Here is a 22,281-nt window from a genome sequence, read left to right as displayed (position 1 = left end):
CAAAAGAATATATGACCTGAAAGGGTTTGAGTACCACTGCTTAAATGGAAAATTTTCTTGTTACAGATAAGAAAACAGGTATTCAGAAAAATGGAGAGAATTGTCCAAACTCACACAGGAAAACACAGAAAGGTAGAGCAGAGCTATAATCCACATTCTCAGACTGTGTTTGTCATTCCAGTGCTCTTTCGAAAATACACTGAAGACTCTAATATCATGTGTTAAAGGAGGATGAAAAACAATTTCTTGAGGAAGATGATTTCTTTAAGAACCAATCCACCGGGGCCTGCTGGGGGGAGGGGGAGGGATAGCATTAGGAGATATACCTAATGTAAATGACAAGTTAATGGGTGCAGCACACCAACATGGCACATGTATACATATGTAACAAACCTGCACGTTGTGCACATGTACCCTAGAACTTAAAGTATAATAAAAAATTTAAAAAAAGAAAAATATATCATCTATTCTTCATAAAAAAAATCTAATTCATTTTCTTGTTAATATGCATTTTTCAAAATTGATTGCTAAGAAGTGAATGACTTTTTAGAGGATTTTTGGTGGGTTTATCAGAATCAGTTAAAAAAATTCTACCCATAATTGAAGGCTCTAGTTAAGCCTCATGTGCTTAACTAGAGCATTCTCATGCTCACTTCAGCAGCACATATACTAAAATTGGAATGATACAGCGATTAGCATGGCCCTTGCACAATGATGATGCTCAAATTTGTGAAGTGTTCCATATAAAAATATATAAAATTTAAATTTAAAAATATAAAAATTGAAAGAAAAGAACCTATCCTTAATTTCTCAGGGATTCAAGTTAAAGTTCTGGTTAACAGAGGACATAGGACTTTTTCTAATAAGACCTAAGTCAGAACCCTACCTCCTTTCCCCAATTAGGGAATAAAATTTTGGAATTAGTTAGTTTTTTAGGGAAGATAGTATAAGTAATAGTTACAAATGAGCAGCATCCCAATATTTAATCCATAATGGGAACTCAAGAGTGTCATCTTTTGTCTTGAGAGCAGGGGCCAAACAATGGTTTGTAAGTGGGAGGGAGAGAGGAGAAGAAGAGAATTTCATTTTCTTTTTTCTGGCTTAAATTCCAACAGACAGACACAAATTGATAAAATATTCATTTGTTTTCCACTCATGACCCATAGTTCTATGTTTTTAATGGATGCATATTGTAATTCACACACATAATCACAATTATAGACCTATATAGAAGCAAATTTGAAGATATTACCACTGCTAAAGCTCCTCAGTGATATCTTAACTCACTGATCTCTGATAAATCAGGCATCTGTAATGCTTCCCAAAGCTAGCTAATGTGCCTGTAACTACTTTTAGTGCTACTCCATTTTACAACAAAGCACTTTTTTTTTCTTAGATCATAGCTTTCATTGGAACTACTTTTTGATTGCATAAGAATCCCTAAACTAAAAAAATGTTTACTTCCGTGCTGCTTTCTATCTGTGAACCAGTTGACTAAGGCATATTTGAGACTTCCCAAACTACTACTGAGTTAGTGCCTAAGGCACATGTGTGCAGAGTGACTAGATATACTTTACCCATGCATCTGTCTGAGTATAGCTGAGTCATACTCAAGTGATACAGGCTGGTCCTACTAAGCAAATTTATTCTGGCTAGAACTGAATGGTTCACATATACCACTGGAGCAATGTCCAAGATTTGTCTGATTCTTCCAGCTGCCTCCAGAAATTACATGCCAACCACAATGCAATGCGATTATGCAGATCACAGAGGGCTGTCAGAATGTGACCTGGGCATCATTTACAGAATGACTGAAATAAGATAGTTTCTTAAATGCTTCATATGGCCCCTCTTCTTCCTCTTTACATATAGACACCTTTTTCAGGAGTCTCTCTAACAAGGAAATAAAGGCTTAGGCCATGACCTGATGCTTTGGTAGGAAGATCCAGGGCTGGGACGATACCACTGGTGCTCAGGGCATTGCTGGTTGACACCTCGTGATCCAGGATGACTTCTTGATTTCTCAGGAACTCTACAAATTTTATTTTAGTGTTCCTTCTAGAGATAATATAAACCCCTAATTTATCACTGTATACCTTGAATTAATATAATATCATTTCACTTATGTAGTAAGAGTCTTACAGCAATGTTTCAATTTACACTTCTATTTTTTGTACTATTGTCATGTATTTTATTGCTATAAATTATAAACCATAGGTAATGTTATTATTTTTGCCTTCCAAGAGCCAACTGACTTTTAAAGACTTTTTTAAAAAAGAAAACTGGTTCTTAATTTTTCTTACCTACTGATCATTTCCATTGTTCTTTATTCCTTCCTATAGATTTATATTTCTATCTTATATTTTATTTTACCTTTCTCTGAAGAACTTTCTTGAGCATTTTTTTGTAACGTCGTGTTACAGAGAACAAAGTCTGTAAGCGTTTATCTAGGAATGATTTTATGTTGTCTTCATTGTTGAAGTATTTTTTCCCCTGGATATAGAATTGTAGGTTGACAGTTCTTTTCTCTCACCTCTTTAAAGAAAATGTTCTCTTGTTTCGTGGCCTCCATAGATTCTGGGGAGAAGTCAGCTTTATTACTGTTACTATCTCTCCAAATGTCATGTGCTCTTTTTCCCTTGGTTTCCTTTAAGATTTTTCTTTTATTTTTGTTTTTTAACAGTTTGACTATGATGTGTCTATGTGTGGTTTTCTTTGTGTTTAAACTGCTCAGGCTTCCTGGATTAGTGGTGTGCTGTTTCTGAACAGTTTTGGGAATAAAATCAGGCAAAATTTTTTGAAGTATTTTTTATGCCCTATTACCTTTGCCCTCTCTTTCTGGGATTACAATTACATATGTGTTAAACAACTTAACACTCACCTGCTTGTCATTGAATGCTTTAATTCTTACCATTTTAAAATTATTGTTTAATGTGCTTCAATTTGAAAATTTTCTATTGATTTGTCTTCAAGTTCACTGGTATTTTCTCCTGTTGTGTCTAGTTTGCTTAAAATACCATCCAGCAAATATTTCATTTCAGTTGCTAAACCATAATTCTCAGCAAACTAACACAGGAACAGAAAACCAAACACCGCATGTTCTCACTCATAAGGGGGAGTTGAACAATGAGAACACATGGACACAGTGAGGGGAACATCACACACTGGATTGGAGCCTGTTGGCGGGTGGGGGGCTAGTGGAGGGATAGCATTAGGAGAAATACCTAATATAGATGACAGGTCGATGGATGCAGCAAACCATCATGGCACGTGTATACCTGTGTAACAAACTTGCACATTCAGCACATGTATCCCAGAACTTACAATAAAATAATAGTTTTAGAATTTTTATTTTGTTCTTATTTAGTTTCAAAACATGGAATATAGTTAGAGTATGTGAAGTTCTGTATTGTCCTGAAATTTCCCATTTTTTTGTCCATTATATTTTTTTCTATAGCTTCTATAACATATTTATCACTGTTACTTTGAAGTCCTTTTTTCTTTTCTTTTTTTTTTTTTTTTTTGTAGTTAGCTATTTAATGAGGTTCTTAAGACATTTAGAACACCAATTTTTGAGGGTAAATTCCATTCATCAGGGCAAACACAGATTGCAGGTAGCCCTGGAGCTGAGGAACAGCTTTGATTTTTGGTAAAATTTGTGAGTCCACAGCTTTCTGATCAATCTCGCGCTGCTCTGTAATCTCGTATTTTTCTTTTTCTGTGTCGAAGATCTCACCTTCCTGGTGTCTGGGCTTCCACAGCTGCTGCTTCTTGAAGTAAGCATGAGTAAGATGTTTTGGGATTTTTACATTGCTGATATCCATTTTGGTTGAGGGGGCAATGACAAATTTCTGGTGTGTTCTTCACAGAGGAACTCGATTGAGGACCAGAGGTCCAGTCACAAGTAACAAGCCACTAGCCAGCTGCTTCAGGAAAACCACCATCTTGCCCCTGTGGCTTCCAGTGAGGACGATCAGAACGGTCCCCAGGGTAATGCTGACTCGCAGTTTTCTCATGTGCTAACTGAAGGGTTTTTTCCTGTGGCTCAACAGCTTTCGAGGCACATCTTCAGTAGGATAATATCTAGGCATTTTGTGAAGTTTAACCACCAGGGTACCGCCGTTCTTGTCACCACCAACTGGTTTTGTAAGAGTTGCAAGAACATTCTCCTTCTTTTTCTTTTCAACCTTGGATTTAGCGGCTGAGTACTTCCTCTTGTACATGGCCTTTCTGGAATACATGGCAGATTGGGAATACCTGCCAATTCCTCTGACAAGGACAGGGTTGCGGCTGCAATGGGGCTGCCTCTTCTTGGGCTTCTTAGCCTTGAGGTTACCCTTTTTCACCTTGCCACCAGCATCAGCCTTCTTGGCTTCGGGTTTCTTCTCTTTAGTATCTGGCTTCTCAACTTTTTCACCCGCCATCTTGCAAGATGGGAAAGAGCTGAAGTCCTTATTTCTTAGCCCGATCTGGAGCACTGGGGGGCATTTGTAGTTTTATTCTTACTAACTCTTTTTTCTTTTTATCATAGGCCATGTTTTTGCAAATCTAAAGATACTTTATCTGAATATTGTAGATTATGTGTTTTAGAGACTTCGGATCCTGTTATAATTCCCTGGGGGGTGTTCAATCTTGACTTGGGCTCCTTGGAGTCTCATCCCATGCATACAGTGTGCAGGGTCCACAAAGAATTTGAGGGAAGTTTGCATCCAGATTTTGTAGGTCCCCTTCTGTGACTCCTTTCTTTCTTAAACTTTCTTAAACTCCATTCACTTCCAGCTATGTTGGCAGGCTCACATTCCATCATCTGACTTCTCAGACCGGTAATGCCATCTATGATTTTCCTTTCGGTTCTCTGCTTTAACTGCACTGTAGAAAAGGAAATGCCCTCAGCAGAATCAGAAGGAGGGTAAGAAAGGCAGGCAGCTAGGTTGTTAAGGTATGAGGAGGCATTCTTTCTCAGGGTCATGAAGAGCAGGGTCGCGACTTGACAGCATGTGCCTCCTTACATTTTATACCCCAGGTGCCTCTCATTCTTACTTTATTCTCAGCCCTGTCTGACCTTCAGAGAGAAAACTACATAAACTAGAAAAGGGAAAATAAAACTACAAAAGAAGACAAGAAGAGAGCAAGAAAGAAACTAAAGAAACATCTCCCTTTCCTAATAAAAATCTACTTTAAAAACCTCATTATATATCCATGTATCTATACAGCGCGCACTCTCGCTCTTACGCTCACTCGCGCTCTCCTCTCTTTGTCTCTCTCTCTCTCTCTCTCTCTCTCTCTCTCTCTCCCCCCCTCCCTCCCCTTCTCTCTCCACAAACAGAAAGAGAGCTGAGGGAGACTATGAATTAGAGATTTCAGTGGATTTGGGGCAAAAGAAAGCAGTTGGATAAGTGGGACGTGTCTTGCATTTTGCAGAAAGCTGAAATGCATTCCAGGGCCTTTAGAGAAAATGAAAATTAGAAGTAAGGCTATTTGAATCATAGAACCCTGAAAAAGCTGGGCAGGAAGGAGTGAGAGACACCACTAAAATCAGGGGGTAGGAAGTCTGTGTAATAATTAGTTAAACCTTAGCATCCCTCCTGCTTTCCCAAATAGATGATCATTTTTCTAAATACTTCAGAAGACACAGGATGTTATTCCTATGGAGAGGTGAGGATGCCCAGTCTTTGGCCAGAGGTTAAGCACTGTATAAGAAGTAAGAGGATTGAAAGAACATATATCTCTAGTGGGGATGTTCTTGGCCCTCTTTTAATACTCTTCATCCAGCATGCTGGCAGCCAGCCTTACATATCTCTTGGCAAGGAGCTGGAAGATTCTTCTCTGGAGAAGCTGGTCCAAGAGGAACGCCTACAGATACTAACATTTGAAAATATTCCAATGAGATGGTGGGGACCTGGCCAGATTTACAACAACAATCTGAGACCTAAACCCACTTATCTCAGAAACTAATAAACCAAATAGGAGAGAAAAAAAAAGACTTCAATTATATGAGAAACAAGTGAGATACATAACATCTTGTATTTAATAAACTGAGACTAAGCAAAAATTGTACTATTAATAAAATTCTACTGTGTTAGGCCCCAAAGAAAAATAATCTCCATAAATTTCCATAAAGGAAAATTTTTATAGACAACATTTAGCTATAAAACAGGAAATTATAAATTACTAATAAAAACTTCTTGGTTGCAAGCAACAGAACTTACTATGACTCTTTTAAGCAGTGGAGAAGTACATTGGAAAGATAGCAGGGGGCTTACAGAATCAACTATAGGCTGGAGAACCAGGCAAGATGCAAGAAAGTCCAGGTCAGACATCAGGAAAGATGGTCAAGGTCTAGTTCAGATGTCACATCGTGCATTGCTATTATTAGACACTTGCCACTACTGGAGTCTTGCTGCAGCCCTCACCTCTGCACTCTATACATCATTGCCCTTACCACTGTAAACAGTTCAACTGTCCCTATACTTTTTTCCTCCTTCCATATTCAAAATCTAGGACAAGAGCATTGAATTGGCTAAGTCTAAGTCATGGCCATTCCATAACTATCCTGAGGTGAGCAGAGAAAATGACAAGGCCATTCCACTGGGACCCACACAACATGTGCTAACCTGAAAATTAAAGGGGTGATTTGATGCTAGGTAGCACAGAACAACAAGCATGCACTATTAAACATAACAAAATAAAATAAAGATAAATGCCCTGTACTATCCATGTGAATTTTAAAAAATAAAATTTAAATAATTCAATGGATAAATGTTTATTATTTGGGAAAAATGAAAATGTGAGCAGAACATCAAAACCGATGAAGAAATACAGCCATGTGTCACTTAATGAGGGGATACGTTCTGATAAATGTGGCATTAGGCAATGTTGTTACTGTGCCAACATCACAGATACAAACCTAGATGCTGTAGCCTACTGCACACCTAGGCTACAAAACTGTGCAGCATGTTACTGTACTGAACACTGTAGGCAATTATAACACAAGGTAAGTATATGTGTATCAAGCAACTTCTAAACATAAAAAATGTACAGTAAAAACATGATGTGTTAATGTTATTGGAACCATGGTTTTATATGTGGTCTGTCATTGACTGAAACATCATTGTTTGGTGCATGACTGTATTTAGAGTCCAGTTTTTAACAAAATGCATATATTAGGAAAATGAAGATAAAGCATATCACTCCACAAGCCAAAAAAAAAAAAAAAAAAAAAAAAAAACAACAAAAAAAACCCAAAAACCGCTATCTCAGTAAGAGACAGAAAACCTGAAGATATTAAGAAAAAAGGAAAACAGAAAACATAATTGTACATTCATTACCCTAAGGAGGCAACCAATCCCAAATTATTGGAAAGAAGAGTCCTATCAAATCTTTTAGGAACAGAGAGTTCTATTGACACTATTCAAATGGAAAAGAAAGTTCCCTAAATCATTCTATGTGGCTTATGTGGTTATATAACTCACATGAAAATAACTGGATGAGAATAGCATAAAGAAAAAATAGATCAATTTCACTGTGCGCATCAATGCAAAAAATATGAGTGTGCTATTTTCAAATTAAATGCAATAATAGATTAACAGAATAACCACATTCCAAGCTTGGCTTATCCCAGGATTGCAAGAATGATTCAACAACTGGAATCTATTACTCGAAATTAACATATTAATTGAAAAACAAATACATTATATTATCTTCTCATAGACGCCACAAGGGTTTTGATAGCATTTAACATTCATTTCTGATTTTAAAAAACCTCATCAAGTCAAAAATAGAAAACAGCCCTTCAGGCTGATAAAACTCTGTATCACAAAATTACAGTACACATCCTAACAATTACTGAAACACTAAACATCCCTTAGAAAGTCAGTGTGGCAGACAATATTAGTTGTCTACTCATTATTCATTGCCCATTTTTTTGCTAGCAAAATATCAATGTCCTTTCTAGGGATCAAGGTCTAGTTGAATGCTCATTTTCTCAGCCTCTGTGGCTGTTAGGGCTGATCATATAATCAAGTTCTGTTTGCTTAATTGTGGGTGGAAGTCTCCTGTACGTTCTGAGAATGTGTCTTTCACTTTCTTGATAAAACGTGGTACCAGACGGTCCCTACTTGTCTTTCATCTTTTTGCCTTGATTATGAGAAAAAGCCATGCTGCAACCAAAAAGTAAGAAGCCTGAAGGATAAAAACCAACATAGTAAAGATGATGCAGAGAAAAATATAAACAGCTTGACTCAGTTTTGGCAGTTTTATTAAGCAGTTGTATCATAACCAGCTACTTATGGACTCCTAATTATAAAAGAAGAGAGCAGAGAGGCAAGGGAAACTTTAGTTGAGTTAATCATAGCGGAAACATTTCTAAGAGAAATACCCAGAAACAAGACAAGAATGCTTGCCATACCCAATACTATTTAGTGGTGTATATTACAGCCAATATAGTAAGAAGAGAATCATTGAATAAAATCTACAGGGACCGGCAAAGAGGCCAATTTCCACTTTTAGTGAACCAATATATGTTGCTAGAAAATTCAAGAAAAATTTAAAACCAAAATAATGAAAGAATAGTAAAGTGGCTGGTTACAATATCAACATAAAATGATCAGTAGCTTTCCTAACCAATATTTGCGATAAGCAAATATAATAAATGGTCCCATTCACAATAGTAACAAAATTATAAAATAACGAATAGGAAGGGTACAAGATCTGTTTGAAGACAACCATGAAGCTGTACTAATGACTAAAGACAGATATACTATGATCCTGGAAAGAATGATTCAATGTCTTAAAGATGCCAATTGTTTAAAAAATTATTTTTAAAACTCAGTGGAACACAAAGTTAAAGTTCCTAAAAGGGTGTTTTATAAAACTTGGTGAGAAGTTTTTAAAGTTCCAGAAAAAGATGAATTGGACAAAATAGGCAAGAATATTTGAAAACAACATTGAAATATGAATAAATATACCCTACCATACATCAGCATACTATAAAACCATAGTAATTAAAGCAATATGGTTTTGTCGCAGTAATAAATCAGTTCAACAGAACTGAATAGTCAATAAAGAGACCCATGTTTATGATCAAGTTGTGCGTGTGGATGTGTATACATGTGTGTATGCTAGCTCCTATGTCTAGAGTTAAAGACAACGTGACACTTTGGAAATTTTGTTATTAAGGAAACATCATTCAAGTGGTTATATAAAAGTAAGCTACCCATTGCCCTGGTGGAGGGGTATGCAAAGGTACTGGTGAGAATATTGTTAAATTCGAATATGGGAGAAAGGCCAGACCTCTGACCTCTTCGTTTTTGTGGTTCCGTGTTGTTCTGAGCTCTCTGGTGACTTGAGATTGTCTCACTCAGATCTATTGGAATCAGAAGACACCAAGAACCTCAGAAGGTGGTCATTGGGAAGGAGATTGCTTGTGAGCGGTGTGTCAGGTCGGGGAGGTCTTTTGAATTGCTGACCACAGCTCTGTAGCAGAGCTTGGATCCCCAGAAAGAATGGGAACTCTTTCACGCACCAACTGTGGCTGAGACTGGGAGCTCTAATGGCTGTAACACTCTGGCAAACTGCTATGTTTTGGACATGAGATCTGAGCATGTGAGTGTGCACTAACAGATCTGTACTGTTGGAGGGCAAAGCAGCCACTACTGCAGACTTTGGGACTCTGTACCAGTCCAGGCATAAATACAGAAGTGGACAAATGACCATCAGATTGTACAGGGATCAATGTTTAAGAGCAACACTCTGTGGCAGAGACAAAAGTGCTGATGGTGATGAACTGATCAGATGTTACAATGCTCTCTGCCTGGTATTTGGAAGTAGGCTTGAGAAAGACCCCTTTCCCCCATGCTGTTACAATTTAATGCTAGGAAGGTGGGAGGCATCAGGAAGATACTAAGTTTTCTACTGGTAAGATATTTAAGGCTTCATGAATGGAAAAACAGATATGACTTTGTATGTTTCCCTAATTGATAAACTCACAAAGGTGCAAAAAATTATAGATAAAATTAGATGTAATCTGTATTTTCCCATTAAAATTGTAAATGGAATCATAGTATGAATGCATTGTTATGAACTTAACTGTTTACATTCCATATGTATCTTAGACATTTTCCTATATCAGTATATGTAGATATTATCTATTCTTTTAAAGTATTTTCTGAGATCTTCTTATAGGGATATATAAAAATGTATTTATTTTGCCCACTATTGATGAACATAGGGATCCTTTCTACATTTTTGCCCTAAAAGAATGCAGCAAAGAATATCTTTGCAAATATATCTTTGCATCATTGTATAATTTTATTCATAAGTTGAATTCCTGGAAATAAAATGGCTATATCAAAGTGTATGTATAAAAAATTTTAAAGCTACTGCCAAATTGCACTCTAAAAATTTGTTTTAGTTTGTAGTAGCCAAAATAATGTTTAAGTGGGCCTGTTTCTGTATTGGCAAACATTGGATATTCTCAAACACTTAAATCTTTGCCAATCTGATATATGCAAAATTGTATCTCTTTATCACTTTGTTTTGAATTTCTTAAAACATAGGCTGAGGATATTTTCAAATTTGTTGGCCATTTGTATTTCTTCGTACATGAGTTGCCAGCAGTGTTCTTTACACGTACTTTTACTGAGCTAGTATTATCATTTCTAATTTTTAGGAATTGGTTTTACTAATGCATTCTTTCCTAGATTTTAACTTTCTTCTGTCACTCTGTTTTATGTGTTTCCTTTGGAAATAGCAAAGAGCTATGTTTTAACCTAAATACAATTCTTTATTTTTACTAAGTAAATTGTATTTATGTTAATGATGACTTTTGATCTGTTTGATCCCTTTGTGGGGGGGGGATATTACTTTATTTCACTTGATTTTATTTAAATTATGCATATCACATTTAAAATTTTATCTCCCAGCTCCCCTTTCCTTAATTAAATTAATTTTCTTTGTTTCTTCTTTGTTCCTTAAGTGGTTTGGAAAGTATACATTTCATGTATATTCAGGTAATAGTTATTCTTCAATATTTAACAGACATGTTTGAATTACCTATCAAAATGAAGAATTATAGCAGTAATAGCCTTCTCTTTTTGAACAAGAGAACTTTAGATTTTAGCCTGTTTTAACTTACTACATTGCTAGTCTCACCCTTATCTCAGTGCACCACTCAGGTTTTGCTGAAATAATTGAAATTTTAGCTTCAGGTTGCTATTATTATTACAACTGTTTTATATTTCTCACTTCAAATTTAAAAAATAGCAGTTAATTTCACAGACATTATGAGCAATGGTTTAGATACACTCTGTTTTACTTGTTCATAACTTACCACTATTTCTCCTCTATCACGTCTTCTTTCTTCTTGAGGTATTTATTTCTCAGATTCAGTTTTGCTTATTTAATACAGTTTTCAAGGTCTTTACACAGAAATATATTTAGAGTGTACTCTTTTAGTTTTTGTGTATCTAAGAATATCTTTATGCCTCCTCATATGGCAAAAAGATCAGCCTTTTCTGTTTGTAACTTTTCAATGTCATTTTCCTTGACCTGAGTCCTGAGGGATGAGTTTGAATTCTAGTGTTCATGTGACTGGAGAGAGGAGACATTCCAGACAGAGGGAAGAACATTTGGAGAATTTTTAGAAGACTAATGGCCATTAGATTTATTCTTGGATATGAAGGAAGAAGAAAAGGAACATATCGAAGGTAAAAATGTAGTTAAGGAGGGAAAAAAAAGAACCAAAGGTATAATATTTTATGACATAATTTTGCAGTTGAAATTGGTAGAAGTGGTGACATCATATAAGAAGCCAAAATTATATAAATAAAAAGCCAAGATCAAAGAGAAGAATAAGAAGTCTAGAAATCAAAAAGAGAGTGAGAAAACTGTAGACTTATAAAGATACATAGAGAAATAGGGAGGGAGAGATGGAAAGGGAGGGAAAAAGAATTGAATTTGGCTGGCAAGATGTAACTGGTAACTCAAAGAAGACAGTGAACATGAAAGCTATGGAGTACTCATTTGAAAAGCTTAGTTTAAAGGAAGGAAAGATTGAGACTGGTGTTTGGAAAAAATAATCTTCATGAAAAAATGGTGAAACAGCTGTGCATCCTGCTTCCCAGAATGTGTAGAAGATAAATCTGGACGTTTGAGGAGGTCTGATGTTGGGCTCTATCTACTTTTCCAAATCTTTCCTCACTCTTTTAATGTGTACTTAAAATAAACATTTTAAATAAAAAAAAAAAAATCATTCTGATGATTTCCCATGAACACCAGGAAGAAATGTAGATCCTACTACATAGGAAATATTTCTGGCTGAGGCACTAATTCCAGTCATGTGACAGCACCGACTCAGAGGAAGACTGCTCCAACAGGCCTCCTTTGCTTGTCTCTACTGACCACACACATTCATTTCCAGAGTAAAATAATTACTGAAAATACAAGACTCTTCCCAATAAATTTCCTGTGACATTCTTTGACCTCAGTTTACCCCCAAGCGAGAAATGTGAAAGTAAGAATGCCACAGAGACTGGGTTTAGCACAGCTCTGATTATCTGTCCTTGGTAGTGGAAAATATTTTCTCTCGATTTGGATGCTTGGATCTGGCCCCATGGGCTTTTTCTCTTCGATGAAGCAAGGACATCAGGCTTAGTTACAGCTGGGGTCTCCTTAGCTTATCTTAAATTGCTCAGGGATAGAGTAAATGGCATTGAGATGTCAAAAGTCAACGGGGCCATCAAGTAACAGTGTGAGTATTATATTCTGTTTTATGTGTCAGGCATTACAAAACTACTAAGCAATCTTCTATAATTTTTCCCTCTGTTTGCAAAGGAAAATCAAGTAAAGGTAATGAGTACATATTGATTCTGAGAGACAGGTATTTTAATTTTGGGAGCTACTCTATAAGATAGAGAGTTTGATATAACCTTGTCTTACTCCTGCCCCCTGATCTCTGGGCAGGGAATAGCCTGTCATTGAGCAAACACAGAGGTGATTTTGAGAACATTTTCTATTCTGTCCTGGGGTACTATTTCTCATTGGGTAGGTTTCCCTCCATCTCCCCAACACCACCACCTTTTTAAAGCAGTATAAATGCAAATGAATTGAGTGATTTACAGCTGCCCTCACTCATAGCAGCTGGAGAAAATTGCTTTTGTACAGAGCTGGTTCTCAGCACTCTTAGATATTTTCTGATTTTTCCACAAGCAAGCTGTGCTGACCAGGGAGAGGGGCTGGGCATAATCCTTCATTAACTTGACAGGAGAAAAGCATATGACAATGTCACAGTGTCCCAATTCTGGGCAGCATGTGAGAGGTGCCCTTGTCTCTTTAGAAGGGAGATGAAAATGGGAGAAGGTATCTTTTCCCCTGAACAAAAAGCTACAAGGAAAGAAAACATGTATTTATCTCTTATTCTGTATCAGGAACTATGTCAAATGCTTTTATTTGCCATTGGTTATTCCTTTGAAACTCTATGAAGTAGGTGATAGTGTTCCCAACTTTTTAGATGAAGGAACATCTATAGGGAGTTTAAGATACTTCCTAAGGCCACGTGGCAACCTTCTTTCACCTATAGCAATTGCCCTGTCCTGCAGAACAGGGAAACTAATCAACAGACCGGTTGACTCCTTTGGAGGGAAGAAGGGCTGTACTCATTCAGGTCAGGAAATGACAGGGTTCATTTGTTCCAAAAAAGATTCAAAAAGAGTTGAAAAAGCCTCTCCCACTTCATAATGTACACAGTATGCATCTTCTAGGTCAATGGGCTTCAGACTTTTTATAGAAACACATTTTATGATGTGACCCCTAACCGCACATGTGTATAATGTCTCTCAAAGTTGCTTATTTGATTAGAAAATGCTGGCTGGTGCTCCACTAAATTGATTTTATGATCACTCACACAGTGATCTGTCATTCAAAAATCACTCCCTAAACCACAAAAATGAACAAGTAAAACATTCAATCCCCACCCTCACCTAATTTTTAAAATTATTTCTCCAACTTTCTCTGATCTCATACAAATTACTCATTTCAAGACCTAATTACTCCATCCGCTTTTTTCTTCAGTCTTCTCTGATCATTGAAAGTCTTTGACCACATAGATGTATTTAGTAGAAGTTAAATCCTGGACTTACCTAATGAAAGGTTAAGTTTAGACTTGGCCTCTCAGAGCCATATATAACATCTTAATAAAAGGCACAGGCATTTGGTTTAACTTAGCTTTGTGGATTCCTCATGTCAGGACCTTAAACCACATAGCATATACTCTGATCCCTTGCTAGAAGATATCACAGATTTTTGAACTTAAAAATGCCCAATGGATGAGAGTTATGCAATGGTAGGAAGACCTAAAAGTGGAACAGAAACTGGTAACCTGTGTGGCCTGATTGATGGCTTCCAGTAACTATTTCGGTACACCCATAGGTTATCCAGAGCTCCTGGGTGCAAAGCTTAGAAGTCATGAATTATACTGTGAGGCTTATTGTGAGGTAGAAGGCTCAAGACTTCTCATCATGTTTCTTTTGTTTTTAATGATTTATGAACAGTCTTTGACCTGGGCCTCACCATTCTATTTCATTTAGAGAGTATAATAATTATAGAAGTGAACTGTAAGGCAGAAATAGTCCTATATAAATGCTACTATAAATGTGTGCCATTCTTTGCTTAAGCTGGGTCCTAGACCAAGCCGCAGAACCAAAAGGATTTCAAATGCATGTTGTTGGTGGCTCCAGGGGTTACTGGGGTTTCTGGTTTGCAGAGGCCCTGTAGGGGGCCAGGAAACAGAATCAGAAGTTCCATATTCCTCAGTGGTGAGGGTCTTATCAGACTCTAGTGCAAATCCTTTTTGCTTTTCTTCATGGAATTCCATCCATCTTATAAGCCCCACAAGTAAATGTCTATTCATAAATATATTAAGTACTTGGCTTTTAGAAACAGAAGAAAGAAAAGGGTATTAATTCTACTAATGTTTACCAGGATAAGGAATGTGAGGTACAAGCTGTGAGGAGCTTTCCCTAGATTTCTGCCTAAAGGAAATGTCCAATAAACTTATTAATGCTTGATTTCTACCTTCCTGAGGTTTTCAGGATTTCCTGGGCTGCCATCTCCTTGCTCCATCCATGTACTAATAAATCCATTGATTAATTGTACTTACCTGATATTTATGGATACCAGATACTGGCTAGGTTCTGCTAAGGAAAAATAATTTAATCACAGTCCCTTCCTACATGTAATGCAGAGTCTAGAAGCATGAAAATAACTCTGTAGTTCAAAATAGCATTCAGATGAGTAAAAGTCTATTAGAAAAATATGGGGACAGGAGAATCCCACAAAACTTCCCAGTGACATTGCTGCCTCTGTGGGGACAGATCCTCACAGAACTGTGAAGCAGGTAACATTTATCTGCCTGAATATGTTCCAGGAGTTTAGAGGATAAGAACAGGGCAAGTCCAAGCTGTCATTGATCTTTCAAGACTGGAACTATAGGAGGGCTGATTGAATGCTATTACTGATAATAATCAGAATTCAGAGTAAATGGCCCTGCGCTTTCAAATGTAATGCAGATAAAAACTAAATGCCTAAGTGATTTTTTATCATTAACACAGTCATGGCAGGCTATTTGATAAAGCTACTAGTTGTCCTGTTGTGGAAGCCCTTCTCCTAAGACACAGCAAGAGGTAGAATAGATTTTTTAATCCTCCATTTACGTTTCTTTTAACCTGGACCAGAGTAACTTACCCAGGCTTGGATGTCTTCCTCATACTGGTTTCTTACAAAGGACAAACCTTATTTAACCAACGATCTGCAAATGACAGGCTTGTTCCTGCAATCTATTTTTCTTTGTTGCCTTGGAAATAGATTAATATCTAAGGGAGATGAAAACTTTCTTAGAACTGATTTCTCTTTTTTTGAATCAAGAGAGATAAATAGGATGAAAAACTATAATGCCATATGTAGAGGCATTCAAGTTCAAGAATTCCTTGAACTTTTACTTAAAACTTGATTGAATGTGAGCTCTACATGGACAGGTATCTTTGCTTTGTTCACATTGATAACTCAAGCATCTAGAACCATGCCTTATACACAGCAGATGCTCAATTATACAAACCCTTGAATCTTCAACAGTCCAGTGTGATCTTCCTCAGGGACATGAAAAAATGCAACATGGACTTAGAGTAGAAATTAATCATCTAGAGGGAATTTATGAAGCATTTATATGTACTCATTCTATATCATTAAAAAATGTTTGTTGCAAGGAAAGGCATTGAGATTGCTTTTGGGTAAAATAGGAAATAGGAATATTTTCACTTCTGAATTCCTTTCTTCTGCTTCCTTACGAAATAAGTGTCTTTTGCTTATCATCCCTTTTCCAACCCATATCCCACCATTTATTCTTGTTCCAGGGAGACATAGCTCAATCACATACTACATCATACTATGAAATTATGGTGCAAGGATAAAGAATAGGAATGTCTAAGTAGGTCCAAATAAGTACATATTTTTTAGGGCAATGTTTTCTAACTTTGTTACTACTGACATTTTAGACCAGGTAATTCTGAGAGGTCCAACATGTGCATAGAAGAATGTTCAGCAACATCTCTGGTTTTCACCTACCAGATGCCAGTACCATCTCTATTTTGTCCACTTCCTCTCACCCTGTTGCAATAATGAAAAATGTCTCCAGACATTGGTCCTCTGGGGAGGGGGAGAAAAATGTCCTTTTGGTTGAGGACCACTGCTTTAGAGAAATGTTTGGTTTCTCCAAGGGTATTTATCATTATCAAGCTGAATATCCTGCTAAAGGAATTTCAGAGAACTGCAATACATATAATTGAGAGGAATTTGTTAGGAGGTCTTTTGAAATGCCTTTAAGGTGACTGTTTACTTAATTTACCTTTGTGAATAGCTATAATACAAAGACTCTTTCACTCTTGGACCTCGGGTTGGGGTTGAGTAAATCAAGCATCTATGGGTTATCTGAGGACTCTTTTGATTGTATATATGGGACTGGACCTTAACTTCACATTCGTCCCAGGTGACCTTACCTCATTTTTAAGCTTGTTGGAACATATCATGTTTCTGTTCTTAATGATGACATAATGGTGATGTTCAGATTATGATATCATCATGATAACTATAATAATGAGAATAATATTGATGAATGCTTTATATGTGCCAGCCACTGTGTTAAGTGCTTGATATGGAAATAATTCACATAATTCTGTCAGCAACACTGTGATGAATGATAACAACTGTGTTGTGTAGCAGATAAAGGAGATTGTATGCTCATTGTCATCATTATTAATAGCTGACTGCAGAAAATATGTTCCTGAACAATTGATATGGGTAGAACACACTGGTAAGTAAAAGAAAATATATCATACTCTGGCTGTTCTTAAATAGTTTGTTGTATTATTCATCTTTCTGCATTGTAATTATTTGTATACAAGTCTGTCTCTCTTCACTAGACTCTTAAACCACTTGTGAGGGTCTGACTTATTGCCTTTGGTATCCCCAGTACTTACCACATAACAAGCACTTCAATGTGTATTGAATGCGTAAAGGAATGAATAAGAGAATGGAGGCTGTGCTGTGTTAAAGAGGACAGCACAAGTGAAGGAAGCTCTGCTTGTCATTTCCAGATTACTTGATTCAGCCATCAGGACTCAAAAAACACTCTCTTCCACACCTCTTGTTGTGGGGATAAGAAGGTCTAAAAGGCTTACTACATAATGCTATACTTGTGGGTCAAAATGAAAAAGAGAGTAACATTTTTGAATCACATATTATGTGTGTGAAGCCCATTCTCAATTGTCATCTCATTTTATTCTTGCATAGACCTGGATAGATGGGTATTATTTCCATCATTTTGAAAATTAAACAAGTAAGGCTCAAAAGTACTATTAAATTTATTTTCTTTCAGATTGATCACTGTTCTTACTGGAGATAGCACTTTTACTGAATTCTTTATTTATGATGCAAGATGCACATTGATCTGACCTGTATCCTCCCCCAGAAAACTCTGTCCTGAAAAATGAGTGTACATTCCAATGTGTGAACTGAATTTCATTATTGCCTTTCCCTTACTGTGGCATTCTGCTGTCTCATTGTTTTCATTCTTAAATGAGCATTGTTCATTTCTGCCATCAGACCATGTCAGCGACTACTTTGAAATCCTTAAATGAAAGACCCTGCATAAACAACAAATATGGTATTCCAGTGACAGTAAATAATCAAAAGAAAGTAACTTTTGATTACTAAAAAGTTAGTCATCAAGGGCTAAAGTGTCAAGTTTAATCCTTTGCATTCTTTTATCTCCAAGCAGAACCAGGGTGAGTGTATCTTTCCCCAAACTTCCTGAGAACCACACTCTAAAGAATTGGGAATTCTGTTTAGTTCTACAGAAGAGTTAAGCAAATCACACCAGTACTCCAATGCATGGCTCCAAGGAGTCTAGGTACATCAAAGAAGATGATCAGACCACTGAGCCATGCCCTCCAGCTGTCCTAGGAAAACATTTCTTAGACTAAAAATGAACATCTTACTTGTCATCATTGGGCATCATGTAGCTTCCAGGAAAGCAAAGGCTGGTACTTCTTTTAATTTGTTTTGCTATTGTTAAACTTTGTTCATTCTTGTGGTCTACTTTATTTGTGTGTGAGAGAGGCTTAAAAAATACATGTTTTCACTTTATCTCTCTTTTGGTATTTATTTTCTTGGGGACAATCTTATTTAAGGACAATTGGGGATTGCCCAATGGTCAGTAGAGTCATGAGACTGCTATCTAATTTTCCAGTAGGAGGATAAGGTTTAGTAACTGTTTCCTTCTGAAAACTGCCAACCTGTGGGAATTTCCAGTCCCAATTTTTAGGTGTTATCTTTAATTTTGTGGAAAATATCATTTTGGCCCTTTGATGTTCCAGAGCACCTCTACCTTCTGCTATTTCACCCTGTGTGTTGATTGAGACTTTACCAGTACAAAGATGTAACAGCTGGAGCACAGCATTAATAAAAAACAGAAAAAACATCTGAATTCGCTTAAGCCTCTGGACATCTGCCTCTTCCCTTGTGTCTAATCCAGTATGCATGCATGAGTTCTGGGTACCAGGTTAGAGAATAAAATGTCCTAGGACATTGGTGTCTAAAATATTTTCCTTCTTCATTGTATCAGAAAAGATGAAATCATTCAAAAGGCATTTTTCCGTCTGTCGACTAACAATAGTGCAATAGGAATTAGGTTAAGTTCTGAACCAGCACTTTGGTAAAGCAAATGCCCAATCAGATTCATAGCGTTGGTGACATTCCTTCCCCCAACCCTCTTTGATGGCAGTTTTGACAATGGAAACATTAGAAATATGCACCATTGCGTAAAAAGCTTTTTTATCTTGGGACCAAAAGAAATGCTTTTATGGTTATAAATACACTAAAAGAAACCTCAAGAAAACCTGGAGCAAATTAGTCAATTGCTGTCAAAATGACAGAGGCTGGTATATTTGCCTTCTTACTGTCACTCCCTGGCTGTAACCTTCTCAGTTCTTTTCTAATAGCTTTGCTCCACTTAACCTACAATATTCACTATATTTTTATTTTTGGATATTAGGCATTCTTTACTTTTATCATTTGACATGCTAGTTGAATATTTGGACAAAGATGATTTTTGCCCCAAAATGATATAGCGAGGGGAAGTATACCATTGCCATTTAAATCCTAGTCTTCTCTGAAAGTAAAACTGAGTGTCAATAGTATTCTCTTTAAAGAAATAAAAAATCTCTGCACATGAAATCTGCTTGCATTATCGTGAATCTTTGAGTATCTGTGGTCTCCTATCAGTTCACAAAATACATACTTGTTCTGGTATTCAAGACCCAGGAAACCACCTTCTGTTTCCAAACTGGGTGACATTGAAATTCTTTCCCCTTGCCTACTCATCTGAAATTAAAGTTTCGGAAGTTACAGGTGGCCTGACAGTGCCCATGTGGGGCAATTAATAATAGAAGACAAATACCTCTAAGGAATGCTTGCTCAAAACAACTTGGTTCCAAACGTTTTGAGGGACAGGAGAAGTCCTGGGGCTGAACATGAGTCCAACAGCATATTTTCCTGGTTGGTTGCCCTCTCACATGGCTCAGTCTGTCTTCCACTATTCTTATATTCTTTCTTTAGAACATACTCAAATCCATTGGCTTTTGGTCAGCATTATGATTCAGAGATGTTCTAAACAACAAAAACCTTAAAAATAATCAAACATATTCTGGGTAATAGTACATTTCAATGAAAACATGAAAGTTTAATAAACAAGTTTTCCTGCTGAAACTTGTCTTTCCTCCTTGCCTCCATTGGTCATTATCTCCTTCCTTAAACATTTATTGGTTCCACTTTTCTCTCTTCTTTTTTACATTGATTCTTATAAGAATCTGAGATATGCCATTATTTTGATATGGATATTTTAGATGAAAAAACTGTTCTTGTTGGAGACTTGTGACTTTTCCATCTTGTCATTGATTGACATTAAGATTTATTAGGGCTTTAGCAACAAGCTTACCCTTTAGGTTTCTTTATTAATACTAAGAAGGTCTTAATTATAATCTTATCTGAGGTATTATGCTATGTAAAGCCCAGAACACAGAGTAATTTAATAGGACCCATTGCCGCAATATGAGCATAATTATGCTCACAGATGCACTTCAACATGACCTAGTAGGGATAGAAGTTGGATTAAGAATTATAACCCAACTCTTCTTGCTCTTAGTTACTCATTCAAGAAGTATTTATTGAAAAGATAGCCCTATGTGGCCATATCTTAGAGCAAGTCCTTATGTACACATAAGAATCACATAGAAACTGTCAAACCTCCTAGACTGGATCATGGGATATGCAAAAATACAAAGACCACTTCATATCATCTCCTATCATTGTCATATGAGAAGACGACATGAAATTCAAAATATCAGTACTCTTCATGTCAAGCCTATCAGAATGAATTTGGGGAGATAAAAAAAATTAGTTTAATCAAGTAGAAAATACAGGGGGAAAATCCATAATTCTTTATATATTGTGAAATTACAATGTCATTAAAGAGTAATGAAGAGATCAATATCGTGATTATGGGTCTGAGGATCCATGTGCCTATTGAAAGGCAAAAATGCTCAAGAGACTTTAATCTCTGAATGTGAAGCAAGTTTAGACTTAAGCATGTGGATATGCAAAGATAGCAGTTATATTTATATGAATTAATATTTACATTTACTTGTCTCATATGTCTCATAGACATATGTCTGTGTTTAGTATTATCTCTAAAAAACTTATAATTTAAATAGAGGGTGCATTGAAGAAATAAAAACAAATATACTCTCTGAGGATACAACGGTGACAAAGGTCTATGCTCTTGCTCGTGAAGTTAATCTCATCAGAGAATACAAGAGAGTAAAGGTTTTCCTTCATTAGTCCATATTTTATTGACTTAATAGGTAAGAAAAAATATAAGGACATGCAATTTGGTAGAACAGGCTACAGAACATATAAACGAAGCTGTCCAGTAAGTTCTTTTGTTTCTCTGAGCCTCAGTTTCCTCATCTGTAAAAATAAAGGTGTGATTTACCTACTCTTTAAGCTTACTTCCAGTTCTACAGTCTAAGGCTATATTGGATATGTATACTAATAAAATACACAAGCACACATAAATGAAAAGAGAAGTATAAGATGATATTGTTACCTTGGGTGTAGTCAAAGGAGCAGAAGGTGGACAGTCGCTGAAAGGTGTTTATGGAGAATCCAGTGCTGATGATTCACATCACCTTCCTCATTTTAGAAAGGAGAGCTTGGAGGAGAAGCAGAATGCTCAGAGATGGTTAGAATATTTGGCCAAAAGCTGACAGGTTGATATGGAGAGAGCAGCATAGGCAAAAATCAAAACTGGGTGAGAATTCTCAATGTATTTAGGGTGAGTAAAAGAAAATGTACAAAGAAAAAGTTGGGGGAGGATGAAGCTGGAAAACTGATTATGAGAGAGTTGCAGCAGTCTTACATGTTTTGATAAGGATCTTTAATTTATCTTAGTAGACAATGGGTAAACATTAACAGTTTAAGCAAAAAGTTAAGGTAGTAAAAGATAACTGGTAAAGGAAGGATGGTTAGATTTGAATTTGTTATCTAGGTCAGGGTTGCCATAATAGTATGCTCAACTTTGGTCCACTGGAATAAAGTAAAAATATATTAGAACTAATATTTGTTATAATGCTTTATTTTTTACTTAAGAAATTAGCCTTTTGGGCCAGGTGCAGT

The 22,281-nt window shown here is 36.4% G+C and overlaps 1 non-coding gene and 1 pseudogene across 2 annotated transcripts; one reads left to right on the top strand and one right to left on the bottom strand.

Annotated features, from left to right (window-relative positions):
• The first annotated feature begins 645 nt into the window (after window positions 1-645).
• On the top strand, window positions 646-749 carry LOC126961881 (U6 spliceosomal RNA). The gene has a single exon (XR_007728467.1). It is a non-coding gene; the product is annotated as a U6 spliceosomal RNA (small nuclear RNA).
• A 2,808-nt stretch (window positions 750-3,557) lies between these two features.
• LOC126960584 (60S ribosomal protein L6-like) lies at window positions 3,558-4,470 on the bottom strand (annotated as a pseudogene). Its single transcript, XR_007728064.1, has one exon. The product of XR_007728064.1 is annotated as a 60S ribosomal protein L6-like (transcript).
• Window positions 4,471-22,281: the final 17,811 nt, after the last annotated feature.

The sequence above is a fragment of the Macaca thibetana genome, chromosome 8, assembly GCF_024542745.1.
Source record: "Macaca thibetana thibetana isolate TM-01 chromosome 8, ASM2454274v1, whole genome shotgun sequence".
NCBI classification, from domain to species: Eukaryota; Metazoa; Chordata; class Mammalia; order Primates; family Cercopithecidae; genus Macaca; species Macaca thibetana.
The sequence above is the reverse complement of the archived record's forward strand: the minus strand, read 5'-3'. Positions and strand labels throughout refer to the sequence as shown.